Source organism: Oratosquilla oratoria, chromosome 21 (genome assembly GCF_046742065.1).
Source record: "Oratosquilla oratoria isolate Oo_2021 chromosome 21, ASM4674206v1, whole genome shotgun sequence".
NCBI classification, from domain to species: Eukaryota; Metazoa; Arthropoda; class Malacostraca; order Stomatopoda; family Squillidae; genus Oratosquilla; species Oratosquilla oratoria.
In genome coordinates, this window is record NC_134797.1 from 51,724,515 (window position 1) to 51,743,649 (window position 19,135).

General features: G+C 45.6%; 1 long non-coding RNA gene across 1 annotated transcript in view; it reads right to left on the minus strand.

Moving 5' to 3' along the window:
• Positions 1–5,681: 5,681 nt before the first annotated feature.
• The window catches only part of LOC143036933 (uncharacterized), a 20,296-nt gene continuing 6,842 nt past the window's right edge, over positions 5,682–19,135 (minus strand). Inside the window, exons 2-3 of the long non-coding RNA XR_012967419.1 lie at positions 12,582–12,694; positions 5,682–6,325 (exon numbers count right to left, since the gene is read on the minus strand). This is a non-coding gene — a long non-coding RNA (uncharacterized LOC143036933). The remainder of the gene's footprint in view (positions 6,326–12,581; positions 12,695–19,135) is intronic.

Here is a 19,135-nt window from a genome sequence, read left to right on the forward strand (position 1 = left end):
CACCCCTCCAAATTTGGGCCTTTTCACTCAGTAATCACCTCTGTGCCTCTGGCACCCATACCGTTGGCCTGAGTGGTGTCAGATTGGACTCCACGGCAGCCCTAGCCGCCCTCGACCTGTGGCTGAGATGGCGGGTAAATCGGAGCAAGTGACCATAATGACAAAAAAAACAAAAAAAAAATCTCTAACCCCATGAATTTACCGGTAAATTCGAAGGTCACCGATTTGGTCCAAACTTGCCCCACAGGGAGAGAGTCGGTCAAAGTGCTCACCAAGGTAAACATGAGCAGCCTCAGTCCAAAGGCGTGGCAGTGGCACCCCTCCAAATTTGGGCCTTTTCACCCAGTAATCACCTCTGGGCCTCTGGCACCCATACCGTTGGCTTGAGTGGTGTCAGATTGGACTCCACGGCAGCCCTAGCCGCCCTCGACCTGTGGCTGAGATGGCGGGTAAATCGGAGCAAATGACCATAATGACAAAAAATCCAAAAAATCTCAAAGGATTAACCCCATGAATTTACCCGAAAATTCGAAGGTCACCGATCTGGTCCAAAAAATCTCTAAGGATTAACCCCATGAATTTACCGGTAAATTCGAAGGTCACCGATTTGGTCCAAACTTGCCCCACAGGGAGAGAGTCGGTCAAAGTGCTCACGAAGGTAAACATGAGCAGCCTCAGTCCAAAGGCGTGGCAGTGGCACCCCTCCAAATTTGGGCCTTTTCACCCAGTAATCACCTCTGGGCCTCTGGCACCCATACCGTTGGCTTGAGTGGTGTCAGATTGGACTACACGGCAGCCTTAGCCGCCCTCGACCTGTGGCAATGATGGTGGGTAAATCGGAGCAAATGACCAAAATGACCCAAAATCCAAAAAAATCTCAAAGGATTTTTTGGGTTTTGTGTCATTTTGGTCACTTGCTCCGATTTACCCTCCATGTCAGCCAAAGGTCGAGGGCGGCTAGGGTTGCCGTGGAGTCCAATTTTACACGACTCAGTCCAACAGTATGGGTGCCAGAGGCCCAAAGGTGATTACTGGGTGAAAAGGCCCAAATTTAGACGGGTGTCACTGCCACGTCCTTGGACTCAGGCTACTCATCTTTACATTGCTGGTCACTTTGACCGACTCTTTCCCTGTGGGGCAAGTTTGGAACAAATCGGTCACCTTCGAATTTTTGGTTAAATTCATCCTTTGAGATATTTTGGATTTTGGGTCATATTGGTCACTTGCTCCGATTTTCCCGCCATCTCACCCACAGGTCGAGGGCGGCTAGGGCTGCCGGTATGGATGCCAGAGACCCAAAGGTGATTAATGGGTGAAAAGGCCCAAATTTGGAGGGGTGCCACTGCCACGCCCTTGGACTCAGGCTGCTCATGTCTAACTTGCTGTGCAGTGTATCTGACTCTCTCCCTATGGGGCAAGTTTGGACCAAATCGGTCACTTACGGATTTTCGGCTAAATTCATGGGGTTAATTTTTTTTAGATTTGTTGGATTTTGGGTTATTTGGGTCACCTGCACCCATTTACCTGCCATCTCGCCCTTAGACCGACATCACTTAGCCCATTCGCGGGGTACTACACCACGGTCAGCAGCGGGCTTGGGTACGTCGGCTGGAAGTTGCGGGCTAACCTCGCCCATCATGGACCAGCAGTCGTCCGACATCATTTAGTCCGTCCGCGGTGTCCTCCACTGGGTTGGGTGGGGGTGGGGGGCAACCGGTCTCTCGGCCAGGGATATCCACCCCATATACTTTATACGCGAGATTCCTGAGTTGCGGGTGTCGCATTTGGCCAAAAAACCGTCATGTCTCCGATTTGGCCTAAACTTACTCCAGAGGGAGAGAGTCGTCCACAGGGCACAGCGAGGTAGACGTGGGGAACCTGGACCCAAGGGCGAGGTTGTGGCGATTAGCCAAATTTGTTTGTCTTTGTGTAATTTTCCTTTCTCATTTCCGGCTGTTGGCGCCCGTACTTTTAGCCTGAGCAGTATCTAAGTGCGATCCGCAAGAGCCCTGGTGGCCCTCGACCTGTAGATGAGGTGGTGACCCAATCGGGACAAGTGGCCAAAATGACCCTCAAAATTACCAGAGGGATTTGGCCAAAAACCGTCATGTCTCCGATGTGGCCCAAACTTACTCCAGAGGGAGAGAGTCGTCCACAGGGCACAGCGAGGAAGACGTGGGGAACCTGGACCCAAGGGCGAGGTTGTGGCGACCAGCCAAATTTGTTTGTCTTTGTGTAATTTTCCCCTCTCATTTCCGCCTGTTGGCGCCCGTACTTTTAGCTTGAACAGTATCTAAGTGCTATCCGCAAGAGCTCTGGTTGCCCTCGACCTGTAGCTGAGGTGGTGATCCAATCGGGACAAGTGGCCAAAATGACCCTCAAAATTACCAAAGAATTTGGCCCAAAACCGTCATGTCTCTAATTTGGCCCAAACTTACTCCAGAGGGAGAGAGTCGTCCACAGGGCACAGCGAGGTAGACGTGGGGAACCTGGACCCAAGGGCGAGGTTGTGGCGACCAGCCAAATTTGTTTGTCTTTGTGTAATTTTCCCCTCTCATTTCCGTCTGTTGGCGTCCGTACTTTTAGCCTGAGCAGTATCTAAGTGCTATCCGTAAGAGCCCTGGTGGCCCTTGATCTGTTCCTCAGGTGGTGACCCAATCGGGACAAGTGGCCAAAATGACCCTCAAAATTACCACGGATTTGGCCAAAAACCGTCATGTCTCCGATGTGGCCCAAACTTACTCCAGAGGGAGAGAGTCGTCCACAGGGCACAGCGAGGTAGACGTGGGGAACCTGGACCCAAGGGCGAGGTTGTGGCGACCAGCCAAATTTGTTTGTCTTTGTGTAATTTTCCCCTCTCATTTCCGTCTGTTGGCGTCCGTACTTTTAGCCTGAGCAGTATCTAAGTGCGATCCGCAAGAGCCCTGGTGGCCCTTGACCTGTTCCTCAGGTGGTGACCCAATCGGGACAAGTGGCCAAAATGACCCTCAAAATTACCACGGATTTGGCCAAAAACCGTCATGTCTCCGATGTGGCCCAAACTTACTCCAGAGGGAGAGAGTCGTCCACAGGGCACAGCGAGGTAGACGTGGGGAACCTGGACCCAAGGGCGAGGTTGTGGCGACCAGCCAAATTTGTTTGTCTTTGTGTGATTTTTCTTTCTCATTTCCGCCTGTTGGCACCCGTACTTTTATCCTGAGCAGTATCTAAGTGCGATCCGCAAGACCCCTGGTGGCCCTCGACCTGTAGCTGAGGTGGTGACCCAATCGGGACAAGTGGCCAAAATGACCCTCAAAATTACCAAAGGGGTTAACCCACGGATTTGGCCAAAAACCGTCGTGTCTCCGATTTCGCCTAAACTTACTTCAGAGGGAGAGAGTCATCCACAGGGCACAGCGAGGTAGACGTGGGGAACCTGGACCCCAAGGGCGAGGTTGTGGCGACCAGCCAAATTTGTTTGTCTTTGTGTAATTTTCCCCTCTGATTTCCGCCTGTTGGCGCCCGTACTTTTAGCCTGAGCAGTATCTAAGTACGATTCGCAAGAGCCCTGGAAGCCCTCGACCTGTAGCTGAGGTGGTGACCCAATCGGGACAAGTGGCCAAAATGACCCTCAAAATTACCAAAGGCCAAAAACCGTCATGCCTCCGATGTGGCCCAAACTTACTCCAGAGGGAGAGAGTCGTCCACAGGGCACAGCGAGGTAGACGTGGGGAACCTGGACCCAAGGGCGAGGCTGTGGCGACCAGCCAAATTTGTTTGTCTTTGTGTGATTTTTCTTTCTCATTTCCGCCTGTTGGCACCCGTACTTTTATCCTGAGCTGTATCTAAGTGCGATCCGCAAGACCCCTGGTGGCCCTCGACCTGTCGCTGAGGTGGTGACCCAATCGGGACAAGTGGCCAAAATGACCCTCAAAATTACCAAAGGGGACCCACGGATTTGGCCAAAAAACCGTCATGTCTCCGATGTGGCCCAAACTTACTCCACAGGGAGAGAGTCGTTCACAGCGTACAGCGAGGTAGACGTGGGGAACCTGGACCTAAGGGCGAGGTTTTGGCGACCAGCCAAATTTGTTTGTCTTTGTGTAATTTTCCCCTCTCATTCCCGTATCTAAGTGAGATCCGCGAGAGCCCTGGTGGCCCTCGACCTGTAGCTGAGGTGGTGACCAAATCGGGACAAGTGGCCAAAATGACCCTCAAAATTACCAAAGGGGTTAACCCACGGATTTGGCCAAAAACCGTGTCTCCGATTTCGCCTAAACTTACTTCAGAGGGGGAGAGTCATCCACAGGGCACAGCGAGGTAGACGTGGGGAACCTGGACCCAAGGGCGACGCTGTGGCGACCAGCCAAATTTGTTTGTCTTTGTGTAATTTTCCCCTCTCATTTCTGACTGTCAGAGCCCGTACTTTTACCCTGAGCAGTATCTAAGTGAGATCCGCGAGAGCCCTGGTGGCCCTCGACCTGTAGCTGAGGTGGTGACCCAATCGGGACAAGTGGCAAAAATGACCCTCAAAATTACCAAAGGGGCCCCACGGATTTGGCCAAATAAACCGTCATGTCTCCGATGTGGCCCAAACTTACTCCACAGGGAGAGAATCGTTCACAGGGTACAGCGAGGTAGACGTGGTGAACCTGGACCCATGGGCGAGGTTGTAGCGACCAGCTAAATTTGTTTGTCTTGGTGTAATTTTCCCCTCTCATTTCCGCCTGTTGGCGCCCGTACTTTTAGCCTGAGCAGTATATAAGTACGATCCGCAAGAGCCCTGGTGGCCCTCGACCTATAGCTGAGGTGGTGACCCAATTGGGACAAGTGCCAAAATGACCCTCAAAATTACCAAAGGAGTTAACCCACGGATTTGGCCACAAACCGTCATGTCTCCGATGTGGCCCAAACTTACTCCACAGGGAGAAAGTCTTCCAAAGGGAACAGTGAGGTAGACGTGGTGAACCTGGACCCATTGGCGAGGTTGTTGCGACCAGCCAAATTTGTTTGTTTTTGTGTAATTTTCCCCTCTCATTTCAGCTTGTTGGCGCCCGTACTTTTAGCCTGAGCAGTATCTAAGTGCAATCCAAGAGATCCCTGGTGGCCCTCGACCTGTAGCTGAGGCGCTGACTCAATCGGGACAAGTGGCATTTTGAGTGGATATATGTTGCATTTTGAGTGGATATATGTTGGCAGGGAGTTAATGTACACTAGGAATAAGAGGGGGCCCAAGACTGAGCCCTGGGGGACCCCACTGAGGACATTTCTGGAGGAGCTGGTAAACCCTGAAACTGAGACTTGCATTGTGCGACCAAATAAAAAATCTATGATCCATGACAGCAATGGGCCGTGTACTCCCAATAGTCTCAGTTTGTCTATGACTATAGAGTGGTTGACTACGTCGAAGGGAGTTTTGCCATTGTATGTTGTAGTCCAGAGAGGGTGCCAGTGATTTGGCACTATTCCGGCACAGTAGCTTACGTGAGGGCCTTGTCAGCGAGATATCATTACACAAAACCCTGGAATACCAGGAGATCATTTTGAACTCTCATAACTCCTTTTCTGTGAACTTTCTTAAACTATGGGACTTTCATCATTGCAAAATCCTTTTCTGGGTGGAACAAGGAAATTATGTGCATGGATAAAAAATCTACAACAGAATTTTCCATAGCGAGACAAAAGGTTATATAGAAATCACATTTTGGGTGTAAAATATATATTTGATATACAAAATTGAATAGTGGAAAATGTAAATCATGACCGTATTTATAAAAATACATTTGTGTTACCTCTTTTGAAAGCTTTTGTTATACTAAATATTTGAATCCCTAAGGTTATAACAGAACTGCTTAGTTTGAATATAAAGACTAATTGATATTTTGAGATAAAAGAATTAACAGTTTAGTGCTTAATAATCTCGTCTATCTATATACCAAGGGCTTTCCCCCTATCAAGAGAGGTAGCCAAGCCAAAGGCAAATTAAAATGACTGAACGAGTGGTATTGTTTATAAGCAAATACTGAAAATGAATTGTTATTAAGTATTTAGATACTTAATAGTAATTCACATTTTCAGTATTTACTTACAAACAATACCAGTCATTTGCTCATTTTAATTTTGGTATAACAGTTACATCTGAGTGGAGTCGAAGGTATATCAGTATAATAAATTCTTGGCATTATTCGAAAGTTTCCTAAGCTTCAGGCTTGTAACTGCAGTTGTTACACTTGGGCTCCTGACAACAACAACAGAGGGCAATGATGCCCGGCAAAATACCAAACGGAATCAGGAGGATACACGTGATGAAGGAGCACTTTGTGGGAGAGTTCTTGATCTTCCCTTTCTGAAAAGTTGCAGAAGTACGTTAGTATTTCATCATGTAAAAACCAGTTTGTTAATCTTTAAATCCATATACATATGGACAGTTGCCATCTTACATAAGATGGCAATTGTCCAGATGTATGAAGTACATTAGTATTTCATCATGTAAAACCAGTTTGTTACTCTTTAAATCCATACATATGGATAGTTGCCATCTTACATACATATGTAAGATGGCAACTGTCCAGATGTATGAAGTACATTAGTATTTCATCATGTAAAACCAGTTTGTTACTCTTTAAATCCATAATTATGTACAGTTGCCATCTTACATACATATGTAAGATGGCAACTGTCCAGATGTATGAAGTACATTAGTATTTCATCATGTAAAACCAGTTTGTTACTCTTTAAATCCATACATATGGACAGTTGCCATCTTACATACATATGTAAGATGGCAACTGTCCAGATGTATGAAGTACATTAGTATTTCATCATGTAAAACCAGTTTGTTACTCTTTAAATCCATACATATGGACAGTTGCCATCTTACATACATATGTAAGATGGCAACTGTCCATTAGTATTTCATCATGTAAAATCAGTTTGTTGTTCTTTAAACCCATACATATGGACAGTTGCCATCTTTACTTTGAAAATTATAGTCGACCTTCACATGCAAAGAGTTGAACCATGATGGAACCAACTGATCAGTCCATTCTCCCTAATCTCTCTTGCAGAAAGCCTATCTTCATGTAACCAGTAACAAACAGGTCCACAAGTCACTCAAGGTAGATATATCGTGTCTACGGACTGTTAGTGTGGGGTATTGTAATTTAAGGTGCTCTGTGCATCTTTGTGGCGATTGCATCTGGGGTAGTTTGAATCTGTGGCCAAGCCTATTTTGTGTCGGATTAACTAGCTCCGCCCTGCATCCTTTGCCCTAGCACTCTGAATGAAAGAGTTCATAATGTTAAACACATGCACACACTGCAAGCCGGCACTCCAACTCTGGTGGGCAAGGAGTTTTTGTGTGTGTGTGTGTGTGTGTGTGTGTGTGTGTGTGTGTGTGTGTGTGTGTGTGTGTGTGTGTGTGTGTGTGTGTGTGTGTGTGTGTGTGTGTGTGTGTGTGTAAGGTCACAATATTACCCATAGATCAAACCATGAGCTGTAGGTTCTCATCCAGGAGGGTAACAGTTGTTGGGTGTGGCGGTGAGAGCCCTCCAAAGTTGGGCCTTTTGACGTTTATGCCTGTGGCAGGGATACCGTGTGCCTGACTGGTGTGCCATTGCACTGCAGGGCATCCCAGGCCTTGCCGGACCTGTGGGTGTCATAGCGGGTAAATCGGTGGAGGTGACCAAAATGCCCCAAAATCAAAAAATCCCCATGGAATTTGGGGGGAAATCCGAAGGTCAGCGATTTGGTCCAAACTTGCGCCACAAGTACAGAGTGGGATAGGGTGCACATCAGCGTAGACAGCAGAATCCTGAGACCAAGGGTGTGGCGGTGAGAGATGGATTGTTAGGAAATACTACCAGTGTATTTCTAGATTGCATTTTAATAGTTTCTCAGACTGCAGTGCATTACTTTAAGAAATTAGATTTGATATTCTGAAGACTAGTAGAAGCAGGATTAAAAGTAAAACTTGAAAATTGTAAGTTCTTGCAAGACAGTGTTATCTATTTAGGATATAAGATAGACAGACATGTACCTAGTATAGTGAATTCAAAGATTGACGCTGTAAAGAATTTTCCGGTTCCGATCAATGTAGACAAGGTTAGGAGCTTTTTGAGATTGACCGGATATTATAGAAAATTGATTCAACGATATGCTGACATTGCTAATCCATTAAGTTCTTTGCTGAGGAAGGATTCAAAGTTCATAGGGGGACCTGCACAGCAGCAAGCTTTTGACAAGCTGAAAGATTAACTCACGAGTTCCCCCATTCTAAGAATTCCTGATTATGGAAAAGAATTCATTCTTTGCACTGATGCGTCTGACATAGGATTAGGAGGCCTACTGATGCAAGAGAGAAATGGAACTTTGAAGCCAATCGCTTACACATCAAGACTTTGTAATAGTGCGGAGAGAAACTACTCTATAACAGAAAAAGAAACTTTAGCAGTTAATTATTCTGTAGAAAGTTTTAGGGATATGATATTAGGATATCCAATCAGAGTTTGGACTGATCATACAGCTATTCAGACCTTATTTAAGTATAAGAATCTAAGGGGCCGACTTGCTAGGTGGTCTGCAATACTTCAGTGCTATGAAGTTCAATTTGAATATATTCCGGGTAGAAAGAATGTATCTGCAGATGCACTTTCTAGAAACATTAGTCAACCAATGACTGGAACTGGGTTGATTAATTTTGTTTGTAGTATAGAGGAATTAGTAACTTTAGATGAAGAAATGCTGATAAGAGAACAGAGGGATGATAAAAGATGTGAATCATTAATCAAGTATTTGATGAACCCAAGAGGAAATCCTCCAAAGCTACCAAAGGGGTATAAGATAGAGGAATTTCAATTGATTAATGGACTTTTGTATATAAAAACAGTTGTAAGTGGGAAAGATATTTCTAGAGGGCCTGTAAATCAGTTGGTGATACCCCAAACTCTGGTAAATGAGATATTGAAGTTACTTCATGATAGTGATTGTAGCTCACATCCAGGAAAGGATAAAACTTATAGACAAGCACAACTTAAATACTTTTGGCCAGGTATGAAGAAATCTATATATGATTATATAGAAAATTGCATAAATTGTGTTAGGGTGAGAGGAAATACACCAAAACCTGCTCCTATACTTACCTATCCCATTCCACAAAAACCTTGGGAAAGAGTTCACCTGGACACATTAGAGCTATCTATGTCTGAGAATGGATATAGATATGTATTTGTTGCTATTGATTATTTTTCAAGATTTTGTATTTTACAACCCATTCCAAATAAGAGAGCTGAAACTATTGCTTCAGTAATCTATGATCAGATAATCTGTAATTTCACTACACCTAAGACTCCAATTTCAGACAATGGAACTGCATCTAATAACAAAATCTTGGAAAAATTATGTAGTTTATTTAAGATCAAAAAGTCAATATCTTGGTGAATCATCCACAAAGTAATGGGGTAGTAGAAAGATTAGATATGAAAATAATTACATGTCTTAGAAGCATGATAAGTCCTCATAGTATAACTTGGGACACTTGGATTCCTTGTGTTAAGCGTACTTTGAATAATCAAATCAATGTAGCAACAGGTGATACACCTCATTTTATAATTTTTGGGGAAGACAAAACTCTTCCATATAAAATTTTGACTGCAGACCAGAAACCTGTGTATAATATAGATGATTGTATACTGAATAGAATAAATACTTTTCAAAATATTCACCAAAGAATTAGGAAACATATGCAGGAATATTCACAAGAGATGAAGAAACAACACAAAATAGCACATCAACTAGAATTGAAACTAGGAGATTTAGTCATGGTCAATCTACATTCACCCAATAATAAACTTTCACTAAGGTACACTGGTCCATATATGGGTAGTTGATTCTGCAGGTGGTAATAAATTTGCACTTAAACACTTAGACACAATGGAAGAAGTGATATGCCATTTAGATGACATAAAGAAAGTGAAATTGCAGATCAGTGACTTAATTATGAATGACAGTTGTGATACCCTGTGTATCAATGTTGGGAAACCTGAAGAGTATAGGGAATATTATAATGTTATTCTTTGTGGGTTGAATATTAAACTTGATGTATTTTACAGATAGTATTGTTTGCCATATGTATGTACTTGGGATGGGAGACCTAAACAACTGGAACTTGGTGTCAAGCAGATACATGGAGACCTTGGATCCACTGTGGTCTGACTTGGAACCTTAAGGACCTCTCACATAAAAATGAATTAAGTATGTTGAAAAATAATAATAATGAATATTGAAATGCAAGAAGAGACAGCAACAACTTTTAACTCTAAAGTAGTGAGTCTTGCAAATATGTTTGCAAATTATCTGCTTAATTACATGTATTATGTATTATTCACTATCATTTACATGAATTATTGGATACTGCTATCATCTTTGAAAAGATGATGAAACCATTGAAAACTGTGTTCTTAAGGAACCTTGCAATTTATTTTGATCTATGCCTTATAAAGTTTACATGCATGTTATTTACATTTAATCTGCTTGAATTATTTTGTGCATTTTTGAGGGTTGCTTATTTCTTTAAAATATAGTAGGTTAGCTTATTAGAATGAATTTCAAGTATATATTAGCAAGCCCTGTAAGAGGGAAATAGCTGCCGAGCCCTGTAAGAGGCCGGTAGATAGAGGTAGACATTAAAGGTAGATCAGAGTAGATCGAGAGGTAGATGGAGAACGAATGCTAATCCAGGGTCAGTTATGAAAACTTGTGAGGCAACGGCCGACGGCTGACAGGCGCCAAGGATATCTGAGTCAGACTCGCGCCTTGCATATATTTAAAAGTGCTGAGGTAGTTAAATGCGGAGTGTCGCCTGGTGGTTGCGACATTGTTGTCTTTTAATTGTTTGTAAGCGGACAAGCCATTTTTTGTTACGACATAATGCTTACATTGTGACATAGTTTAGAAGAGTATAACAGCCTCTCCAATTGGAGAAAAAAGGTGGAGGAGAAAAATCATTGCTGCAGAAAGGAAAGTCACGTCCTTCAGGTGTGTCACTTGTTTGAGAAGTAAAAGACTATTGGATGAATGAAAGAGTGATGTCAGAACGAAAGTGGCTTGACGTGATGTAGAGAATTCCGGCTGGGATTCTCGGGCTGATTTAGACCAACAAGCTTCAGAGAAAAACTACACCCTATTTTATTCACCCCCCAAAAAGAGAGAATAGAAGCGCTCTGAGAGGAGACGACGGACGCGGGGGTGACAGGGGCTCTTTGGCAGAGGATCAACGCCATCTATGACAATTCTGCCAAAAAGTTCCTCAATGACAGGGATAGGTTGTAGAGGGAACGGTTTAACACTGGGGTGCGGTTTCCCTGCTACCTGACAACGGTGACATGTACTAATGTAGGAACTAATATCTTTCTTCATTTTAGGCCAATAGAAATGAGCTAGAATTTTTGCACTAGTCTTCCTAACTCCCAAATGTCCTCCTACCCCATCATGAGCAATACCCAGGATCTCCTTCCGTAATGGATTTGAGACCATTGTTTGGTGATGGACAGACCAAGGGTAATTTGCAGGGGAATCAGTAGGACGGAACTTCTGCATCAATATGTCTGAGCTAAGGTAATAGCAGTTACATTCAGACTTAGCTTCCTCTTCACTAATAGCTCTACGGAAACAACTGGCTAGTTCAGGGTCCTCTTTTTGGAGATGAACGAGCTTACTCCTAGTGACTGGGGAGGAACCCAAACTATCCAGGGTGGTAACATTGTCTCCCTCTGAGTCGTTTTCGCTATCAAACCTATTCTGCAGGTCACCTGGTGGTGAAGTTTAAACAAAAATTCACAAAGATTTAAATCAGCAAGGTCACTAGGTTGGGGGGTAATTACACCAACATGAGCATCCTCTTTATGCATGCTAATCTCTGCCTCCACCCTGCGGCTCATGCTACGAGTAACAGCACATGCAGAGAATATGCCCGGAATGTCTGCCTCTAATTGGGAAGTATTATTTTCGGTAGAGGGACACAAGGAGACTATGGCATTAGGTAACATCGTGCCCCTGGCGAGGTCATTTCCTATAAGGAGTGAAACTCCTACAGGTAACTTGTCGACTACTCCTACCTGGGCATAACCTGTCCTAACATCTGGCCGCAAGTATGCTAGGCATATAGGGATATGTGACCCGCCTGTTAAACCGCTCACAAGGACCTAATTGCCAGTATAATATGCATCTATCAAAGCAGCCACATCTTTTGTAATTAGTGATAAGGCTGAGCCTGTGTCTCTCAGAAGCTTGATAATTGTGGGTGGGCTACCTTGATAAAGGCCCACTGAACCAGAAGAACAGAATGGTTCAAATGTTGATAACATAGGTGGGGAAGAATGATCTGGGACAACTGATGGGCTAACAGCAGTGAGACAGGGCTCCAAAAAACTTTCCGATTGCTCGGCCACATTGATCGAGAGAGAGGGGGACCCTTGGAGAGGAGCCTATTTTTGTTGTAGTTTGAAACAGTCATCAACATGATGTCCTGGCCTTTTGCAATACTTGCAATAGCTCCTGCCTCCAGTAAGGGGTAGATCCCCTGGTCTCACTATCAATGGGCTTACCTGAGGTAGATGAAACAGATGATGAGTGGGCCGTCGGTCGAGGAGGCTGTGGAGGTCCGATTGGCTTGGAGTCCCTAGTGGGGGTGAAGCTTTGGGGCAAGGCAGGGTGAGACCTGGAATGCATTCTAGGATTAGTTAAATGGTAACAGTCGGGCGCTGGGCCAGCCTCTACCAAGGTACGAATACTTCGCTGATCCAAGTTGGCTCGCACGCACACAAACGCACCCTCTCACTCCCTCTCCCCCTCACTCCCTCTCCCCCTCGCCCTCCCCCTCCCTCGCCCTCCCCCTCCCTCTCCCCCTCCCTCCCTCTCCCCCTCCCCCTCCTCCCCCTCCCTCCCTCTCCCCCTCACCCTCCCTCCCTCTCCCCCTCCCCTCCCTCTCCCTTCCCCTCCCTCCCTCTCCCCCTTCCCCTCCCTCCCTCTCCCTCTCTCCCTCTCCCTGTCTCTCACACGCACACACACACACACGCACACACACACACACAAAGCACACACACACACGCACGCACACACACGCACACAAACACACGCACACACGCACACACACACAAGCACGCGCGCACACGCACACACACACACGCACACACACACGCACACACACACACACACACACACGCACGCACGCACCCCTCCTCCCACTTCCCCTCCCTCCCTCTCCCCCTCCCTCCCTCTCCCCTCCCTCCCTCTCCCCCTCGCCCTCCCCCTCATCCTCCCTCTCCCCTCACCCTCCCTCCCTCTCAGACTCGGAAAATATAGTACAGATAAGACCAGACCAATTAAGATTAAATTCAGGTCACAAACAACGGCAGAGAAAATTCTATCCAAGACAGGGAAAACTAGCAACAAATGATCAATATAAAAAGGTATGGATAAAAAGAGAAATGAATAAGGAGGAAAGAGAGGCAGAAAAGCAGAAAAGAATTGAAGCTAAGGCAAAAAACGAGGAAAGAACGGAGTCAGAGAAAGAGAGATTCTATTGGAGAGTAGTGAACATGAAAATAAAGCAGTTCGACATACTAAAGAAAAACATAAGGGAAACAGAGAACACAATGGAAGTGGCAGAAAACTAAGAGTGTCTTACACAAATATAGATGGATTGATAACAGGATTGAATGAACTGAATGATTATTTGAAAGAAAAAGAACCGGACATAATGGGAATTGTAGAAACAAAATTAAAAGGCCCACTACCACCCAACAGTGTAGGACATGATACATACAATTATTGGATTAGAAACAGAGAGAAAAAACAAGGGGGTGGAGTTATGTTCCTGACTAAGGATATAAACGTGAAAGGTGTCATATATGGAAAGAATACAGTAGAGATGATAATGATGGAAGACCGAGATAAGAAGAGCAGAAAATTTGTGATCAATTATGTGCCTCCGAAAACAGCCTCATGGGAGGAGAGTGAACATAAAAGTATGTTAGAGGACACAAAGATAGCATTAACTAAAATAATGGAAGACGGAGGAAGAATAGTTATGATGGGCGACTTTAATTGCAAAGAAATCTGCTGGGAAGAAATGACAGTAAAGAGTGGTGATGACTCATGGGGAAATGCTCTACTTGAGATGATTACTGACCATTCAATGACACAATGGATACAAGAGAACACTAGGTATAGAAATGAAGAAGAACCATCGAGGCTAGACTTAATAATTACATCTGAACCTAGAATAGTGGACAAGATTGAATATAAAACACCAATAGGTAAAAGTGACCACATATTGATTGAACTGGAACTTAATGAAGAAAAATATATGAAAAGAAATGAACAATATAGAAAAGGAAGAATGATGTATGAAAAAACAAACTTTGATAAAATAAGAGAATTCTTCCAACAAGAAAACTGGGAAGAAATATACAAAGAAGAAACATCAGTGGAAGAGAAATGGAATATTTTGACAAAAATTTACAAAAAAGGAGTGGAAAAGTATGTCCCAAGACAAAAACAAGAAAAAGAATATGTAAAATGCTGGTACAACAAAAGTTGTAGGGAGTTAAAAGACAAAAGAGACAAAGCCTGGACCAGATGGATAAAAGACAGAAGACCTGAAAAATGGAAAATATATACTGGTTATAGAAATGAATATGTACAAAAGTGCAGAGAGGAAAAAAGAAAATATGAAAAAGATGTTATAGAAAAGTGTAAAGATCAACCAAAACTATTCTACAGATTTGTAAAACAATAAACTGAAAAACAAACAAGACTTGGAGAAATTAAGACAAGGAGGAGTTGAATACACTGAGGAAATGGAAATGGCAGAAATTATCAACAAACATTTTAAATCAGTGTTTACAAGGGAAAATATACAACCTGAAGAGATTGAGTGGAAGGAAAAAGTCCCCCCTATGGAAGAAATAGAAGTAACAAAGAATGAAATATTGACACACTTGGGTAATTTTGATGTCAGAAAATCGCATGGGCCAGATGAAATAGCAAACTGGATTCTGAAAGAATGCAGGAATGAACTGGCAGACAAAATACATAGCATAATAAGCAGTTCCTTAAAAGAAGGAAAAGTTCCAGAAGATTGGAAAAAAGCAAATATAGTACCTATATATAAAGGAGGAAATAAAGAAGAACCTACCAACTATAGACCAGTCTCTCTAACAAGTACAATAGCAAAAATATGTGAAAGAATTATCAAAAGTAGATGGGTAAAATACTTGGAAAAAAAACAACGTACTAAATCCAAGGCAATTTGGATTCAGACAAGGACGATCATGCGTCACCAATTTAATATGTTTCTATTCAAGGCTAATAGATATAATACAAGAAAGAGATGGATAGGCTGATTGTGCATTTCTAGACCTAAAGAAAGCTTTTGACAAAGTACCACATAAGAAGTTTCTTAAGAAATAAGAATATTAAGGAGGAATACAAGGTAAAATGCAAAATTTGAAGGAAGACTTTTTGCAAGAAAGAAAAAAGAGAGAAGTGATAAGAGATCAGCACTCAAAATGGAATGAAGTAATAAGCGGTGTCCCGCAGGGAACAGTTTCTGGCCCCAATAATGTTTGCTATATATATTAATGATATGGATGAAGGAATTGAAAGCTATATGAGCTTCTTTGCAGATGATGCAAAATTACTGAAAAGAGTGAAAACTGAAGAAGATTTGTGAATCACTACAGAGAGATCTAGAATAAAGTACAAGAATGGAGTAGGAAGTGGGAGATGGAGTTTCAATACAAAAAAATGTAGTATAATGGAATTTGGAAAAAGCAAAAACAGAATAACAGGATCATATAATTTGGGAGAAGAAGGAATAAAAAGAGTAGAAAATGAGAAGGACCTGGGAGTCATTGTTATGAATAATATGTCACCTGAGAAACATATAAATAAGATTTTTGGAGAAACTTATAATTTAATAAGAACAATCAAAGTGGCATTTACATACCTGGATGAAGAAATGGTGAGGAAAATCCTAATCACCCTGATAAGACCAAGATTGGAATATGCAGCAACGATATGGTCCACCAAGTACAAAAAAATGTATAAAAAAACTTGAAAGAATACAAAGAGCAATTACAAAACTGGCACCAACACTCTCAAAACTATCATATGAAGAGAGACTACAAAAACTTAAACTACAGACACTAGAGCAAAGAAGAGAGAGAGGAGATTTGATAGCTATTTACAGAATCATGAAAGGCATAGAAATTACTGATAGAGAGAATCTGATAAAATGGGATGACAGAAATACAAGAGGACACGGAAAGAAAATAAAAAAAGACAACTATAGAAGAGATTTGAAAAAGAACAGCTTTCCTCACAGAGCAATAGACAGTTGGAACAAGTTAGATGAGAAAGTGGTGTGTGCAAAAACAATACATGAATTTAAAAATAGTTTAGATAAAATGAGATATGAAGACGGGACCCGACGAGCATAGCTCCCCTTCCCGTAAAATACAACTAGGTAAATACAACTAGGTAAATACACACAAAGCACACACACGCACGAACACACGCACACAAACACACGCACACACACACAAGCACGCGCGCACACGCACACACACACACGCACACGCACGTACACACACACACACATACACACGCACACACACACGCACACACACACACACACGCACGCACGCACCCCTCCTCCCCCTTCCCCTCCCTCCCTCTCCCTCTCCCCCTCCCTCCCTCTCCCCCTCCCTCCCTCTCCACTCCCTCCCTCTCCCCCTCGCCCTCCCCCTCACCCTAAATCTCCCCCTCCCCCTCCCTCCCTCTCCTCCTTCCCCTCCCTCCCTCTCCCCCTTCCCCTCCCTCCCTCTCCCCCTCCCTCCCTCTCCCCCTCACCCTCCCTCCCTCTCCCCCTCTCCCTCCCTCCCTCTCCCCCTTCCCCTCCCTCCCTCTCCCTCTCCCTGACTCTCACACGCACACACACACACACACACAAAGCACACACACACACGCACGCACACACACGCACACGCACACACGCACACACACACAAGCACGCGCGCACACGCACACACACACACGCACGTACACACACACACACACACACACACACACACACACACGCACACACACACACGCACACACACACACACACGCACACACACACACACAAAGCACACACACACACGCACGCACACACACGCACACAAACACACGCACACACACACAAGCACGCGCGCACACGCACACACACACACGCACACGCACGTACACACACACACACACACACACACACACACACACACACACACACACACACACACACACACACACACACACACACGCACACACACACACACACGCACGCACGCACCCCTCCTCCCCCTTCCCCTCCCTCCCTCTCCCCCTCCCCCTTCCCTTCCCTCCCTCTCCCGCTCCCCCTTCCCCTCTCTACCTTCCCCTCCCTCCCTCTCCCCCTCCCTCCCTCTCCCCCTCCCTCCCTCTCCCCCTTCCCCTCCCTCCCTCTCCCTCTCTCCCTCTCCCTATCTCTCACACGCACACACACACACGCGCACACACACACACAAAGCACACACACACACACACGCACACACACGCACACAAACACACGCACACACACACAAGCACGCGCGCACACGCACACACACACACGTACACGCACGTACACACACACACACACACGCACACACACACACACACACGCAGACACACACACACGCACGCACGCACCCCTCCTCCCCCTTCCCCTCCCTCCCTCTCCCCCTCCCCTTCCCTCCCTCTCCCGCTCCCCCTTCCCCTCCCTCCCTCTCCCCCTCCCTCCCTCTCCCCCTCCCCCTCCTTCCCCGTCCCTCCCTCTCCCCCTCACCCTCCCTCCCTCTCCCCCTTCCCCTCCCTCCCTCTCCCCCTCCCTCCCTCTCCCCCTCCCTCCCTCTCCCCTTCCCCTCCCTTCCTCTCCCTCTCTCCATCTCCACACGCACACACACACACACAAAGCACACACACACACGCACGCACACACACACACACACACGCACGCACACACGCACACGCACGTACACACACACACACACACACACACACACACACACATACGCATACACACACACACACACACACACGCACACACACACACACACACGCACGCACCCCTCCTCCCCCTCCTTCCCTCTCCCCATCCCTCCCGCCCTCCCTCCCTCTCCCCTTCCCTGGGACTACTGATTAAGAGGAACTTGAATATTAGTGAAACTCACGTAACGAGAGGCAAAGGGCCTTGAGACGAGTGATATTACAAGTCAAATTTAAGTGACAGTGGGGACAAGGGGAGGTGAAACTCTCCCTCTCCCCCTTCCCCTCCCTCCCTCTCCCTCTCTCCCTCTCCCTGTCTCTCACACGCACACACACACACACGCACACACACACACACAAAGCACACACACGCACGCACACACACGCACACAAACACACGCACACACACACAAGCACGCGCGCACACGCACACACACACACGCACACGCACGTACACACACACACACATACACACGCACACACACACGCACACACACACACACACACACACGCACGCACGCACCCCTCCTCCCTCTCCCCCTCCCTCTCCCCCTCCCTCTCCCCCTCCCTCCCTCCCTCCCTCCCTCTCCACTCCCTCTCCCTCTCCCCCTCGCCCTCCCCCTCACCCTAAATCTCCCCCTCCCCCTCCCTCCCTCTCCTCCTTCCCCTCCCTCCCTCTCCCCCTTCCCCTTCCTCCCTCTCCCCCTCACCCTCCCTCCCTCTCCCCCTCTCCCTCCCTCCCTCTCCCCCTTCCCCTCCCTCCCTCTCCCTCTCCCTCTCCCTGACTCTCACACGCACACACACACACACGCACACACACACACACAAAGCACACACACACACGCACGCACACACACGCACACACGCACACACACACAAGCACGCGCGCACACGCACACACACACACGCACGTACACACACACACACACACACACACACACACGCACACACACACACACACGCACACACACACACACACGCACACACACACACGCACGCACACACACGCACACAAACACACGCACACACGCACACACACACAAGCACGCGC